This window comes from Megalopta genalis, unplaced genomic scaffold, assembly GCF_051020955.1.
Source record: "Megalopta genalis isolate 19385.01 unplaced genomic scaffold, iyMegGena1_principal scaffold0260, whole genome shotgun sequence".
Classification (NCBI taxonomy): domain Eukaryota; kingdom Metazoa; phylum Arthropoda; class Insecta; order Hymenoptera; family Halictidae; genus Megalopta; species Megalopta genalis.
Window position 1 is genome coordinate 100001 of NW_027476329.1, and position 4703 is coordinate 104703.

The window sequence follows — 4703 nt, forward strand, 5'->3', positions numbered from 1 at the left end:
TCGCTTCGACTTTTTGGTGACGGTTTGCCAACCGTCACCAGTAGGGTCCTCGACACGCTCGGGTGCCGACTGCACCTTCACGAGTGACGTGTCTCCGACTCGTTCGATTACTTCCACGTTACCGGTGTCCGGCGTACCTTCTACCGTGGGCTCGGTTTTCACCGAGACCGCTCGCGTGGGAGTCGCACATCTTTGCAAGATCACACGAGGATTGGCGATATTAATCACCTTCCCGGATCTTGTCTTTCTCACAGACGCGGGGGGACTGACAGCTGCATTTGCAGTTCCCGCGTCTGCGGCGACGGCTTCACTCCGAGTAGGAGCTGGACCCGTCGTCTTTGGACGCTTAGTTTTTGTTTTTGTTTGTTCAATTTTATTCAGACCCATAATGTGTCTTGGTCTTTCATCCAGTGCGCTCCCCGGCCACCACCGACCCGCACAATTTGGAACCCGCCAAAGGCTGAGTTAGGGCTACGCACCGAATATAGTCTGCTGGCTGGGTCGGTTTCCTTACCCAGCCCGCGTCCTCGCCCAGCAGAACCCACTTGCCCGAAGCGTGTGGTCGTTCCAAGCCGATTGACTGGACCAGGGCTGCTTTTCTCGTCCAGCCGCCCATCTAGCCGAAGCAGAGGCCAAAGGTACGTGTTGGGGACGTCTCACCCGCAGGAGAGGGCCCCCTCAGATCCCAGGATCCTCTTTTCCGACGACAAGGGTCGCCACGCACGGCAAACACGTGGGAGACAGCAGTCGGAGAGGCTGCCTCTTCCTCTCCACCACACTTCGTTCAGTTCGCTGCGTATTTAAGAACACGAGCTATCCAGCGGTACCTTTTTCGTGGAGGCTCAAGTGTGGCTAGGGCACGTTTGCCCCTTGCGGCCTGGGTTGCCCAGGGGATTGATTGCATCCCATGTATTCCTGAGCCCAGCGGAGTGTTGTCTAGTGGCGTGTTCCGCCCACGAAAAACGGTCTGAAAAACCGTTTAACGTAAACTGGGGAACTGATGCCACGAGTGACAACAGTTCCCCAGTCGGAAGTCATACAGCACATACAGTGCTGTACAAAGAACACGCCACAGCCCGTATGCTAAATCAGGGCCTCGCCATTATGCGAAGTACTACATGTACGACGCACTGACGGTCTCTAATGCCTTCATCGCCGATACACCCATCGACTCGGCCGATCAACCCTCCTACGCGAGGGCTAGTTCGGGGGTTATCTCCCGCCCTGGGTGGCCACAGACCGCCACCGCCAGTAGATAGGGACAGTTAGTGTTGTCGTCAAACTGTGGTCTCTGAGAGACGGGCCGTACCTAAGTCCTTGGTGGACCATACCGGCCGCTCTTGCGACTTGTGCCTGGTGTTCGGGCTCTACCTTCGTTCACCATCGTATCAGGGGAAGACAGCGTGCTACTCCCACTGCCACCTCGAGTCCAACCCAATCCAGGCACTCTTACGGAGTAGTGTTAAAGTCTTTTATCTCCGCAAGAGGGGCTTCAGCCTGGCCCGAGGGGACGAACCCCGAGGGGTTCGCCCAGCATGCCGTACATCAACGGAGCTGGACGAGTCCACGCTCCGTATGCAGTTTCGTTCTATGTTCGCTTCTTAGTCTTGCTTACGGATCGTGCGAATTTTCGGAACTCCTGAAACAGCTGCTCTGACACCAGGCTGGCTTTGTCGATTGGCCACTGAAATCCTTCTCGAATCGCCGCCTGGCGTAGGTGTTCCCTGTCCTCTACGTAACGCTGACAATCGTAGAGGACGTGGTTTGGAGTTTCCTCCTCCCCACATTCGCACAACTCGTCGTCGACCAGGGCGAACGTCTTGAGCTTCGCACGGAAGTCTCCGTGTCCGCTCAAGAACTGCGCTACATCATGGTCGACTCTGATCCAGCTCGCTGAGAGACGGTCTGATACCTCGCCGAAGTATTGGAAGGTTTCCCTACCCTTCGTCGAGGACGACCATCTCTGCTGCCACATCTCTAAAGTCGCCTCCCTCAGCCTTCTGCGAACTTGGGCTTCGGTGACGACTTCGTCAGCCAATTCGGCCTGACTCACTTGATAGGTTCCATGTTGGAACCCGAGTTTCTTCCTGGCTTTGTACACGCAGCTGAACTCCGCTATCGCCAAGTCCACAGGTATCTCCCCGGCGATCACGGGGATCGCATCAGTGGAGACTGTCCTGTAGGCTTTGACGCAGCCAAGCAGAACATGCCTCTGCGCCCTGGTGAGCACTTTACTCGTCCCAGAGGTAAGGCGGTCTGCCCAGCCCGCGGCAGCATACGTGACGATTGGGACAAACAAGCCGCGGTACAAAGTACGCATCGTCCGATATCCCAATCCCCAGTTCGACTTAGCAATCCTTGCTAGCGCATTAAACGTTCGCAAGGACTTGGCATTCAAATACTCGACATGGGAATGGATACCCAGTCTAGAGTCAAAATGCACGCCAAGGTAACGCACAGAGTCCTTGGCGGCAATATTCCGACCTCCTACTTTTATCACAGGTGGCCTCTCTCTGTCGAGAGAGCCTTTTAAGAATAACATCTCGGTCTTGGTCGCAGACAGCGACAATTTCTGCTGGTCGCACCAGCGAGAAATGGTGTCCACAACCAATTGGCCATTGCTTTCTAGACCCTTCCTGCTGTTCGCGAAGATCAAGACAAGAAGGTCGTCTGCATAGGCGATGGGCTCGCAAGCGAGCCCGGCGTTCGATAAGAGCTGTAGAACCTCGTCGAAGACTAAGTTCCAACAGCTCGGACCAAGAATCGATCCCTGTGGGCAGCCCTTAGTGACTTTCTTCCGCACTGCACCGCGATCAGACACCATAGTCACCACGCGGCCGTCGAAGTAGTCGACCACCAATCTAAGTAGGTTTTTTGGGCAGCCTCGCTTCCTCAACGCGTTGAGTATGCTTGGCCACCAGACATTATCAAAGGCCGCAGCAATGTCGAAGAGCAGACCCACGACGTACTTTTCCTCTCGACCGGACGCAAGCTCCCTCATCTTTACCACGGCATCAGTCGTGGATCGATGCGGCCTGAATCCGTATTGCCGATCGGAGGCGTAGTCGGGGTGCAAAAACAAACTAGCTAATCGCGTAGCGATTAGCTTCTCCAAGACTTTGCCTACGACCGAAAGCAAGCATATTGGTCTGTAGGACTTTATCTCCGTTTCAGGTTTCTCGGGTCCTTTAAGGATGGTAATGATGGACCCGACTTTCCATTCCACGGGAAAGACTCCGTGTGCCAGGCATCCGTTGTAGAGTCGGAGGAGCTCGCGTGAGATTGTATTACACGAACGTTTTAAAATCTCCGGCTCGATCCGATCTAGGCCTGGACACTTGCCGCTCTTCAGTCGGTTGACCGCCGATCTGAGCTCCGAGAGGGTGAAGGGACTGGCGTCCTCACTCTCCGGCTCGATGGCAGCTTCCCTCCTGACTCGCGCATGATCCGGGGAGTCATTCGCGGGGCTATCGTCCGGAATTAACCCCTCCAGCAGCGCGGAAGCGGTGGAGTCCCAGTCTGTGGTGTAACCCTGGGCAGTGTTACGATTTATATTCGAGATGACCGTGCTGGCTGTCATCTTCTGCCTCGTGATCTTATAAATGAGGCCCCAGGGTTCCTTGTTTCCCTGCTCGGTCACGAATGCACGCCAGCTGTGCGACCGAGCAGCTTTGATGGCGGCTTTGTAGGCCTTTCTCTGTTTAAGATACTCGGTCCTCTTGGCCGCCCTCTGCTCCTCTGAACATGCTGCGTTCTGCGAGGCTCGTCTAAGTTTGTAGACTCGCCTCTTTTGCCTCGTCAGGTCGGCCGTCCACCATGGGACGGATTTTGAATGCCACTGCTTGGTTGGCATCGAGGAGTCGCACGCTTGGACGATCATTCTTTCGATCTCCTGTGCTAGATGTTCGACATCCCCCTTATTGTTCAATGGATCGGGGGATATACTCCTCTTACTTTCCTGCAGCGCCTTGTCGAACTCGGGCCATTTTGCGCTTCGGAGTCGGAACCTTGGTAATAATCCGTTCCGGTTGGTGCTGCTGTAGTAGATAGGGACAGTTAGTGTTGTCGTCAAACTGTGGTCTCTGAGAGACGGGCCGTACCTAAGTCCTTGGTGGACCATACCGGCCGCTCTTGCGACTTGTGCCTGGTGTTCGGGCTCTACCTTCGTTCACCATCGTATCAGGGGAAGACAGCGTGCTACTCCCACTGCCACCTCGAGTCCAACCCAATCCAGGCACTCTTACGGAGTAGTGTTAAAGTCAATTTATCTCCGCAAGAGGGGCTTCAGCCTGGCCCGAGGGGGCGAACCCCGAGGGGTCCGCCCAGCATGCCGTTCGAATGGCGGAGTGGACAAGTCCACGTCTGCCCGTCACTCAAGTCGGACACGGGACGACTCCAAAGCTAGCGCCGCCTGATAGGAAGCGCAAGCTGGGTCCCGCGACTTGTGTGCACTAGCCCACCCTCTGTCCTTGCAATTAGAGCAGACCGGAGGTTCACTCTTCTTGCTACAGAGCGTGAAGGTATGCCCCTTTTGGGAGCAGTGACCGCACACGTCCTCCTTGAATTTACAACGCTTCGAGGTATGCCCGAAGCGTTGACAACGGTAGCACCGAAGCACCTGGACGAAATCCCGTACACGACAGGAGTTCCATCCAAGGTAAACTCGGCTACCCCTCTGCTTCAGCCGCTGAAGATTCTGCGGA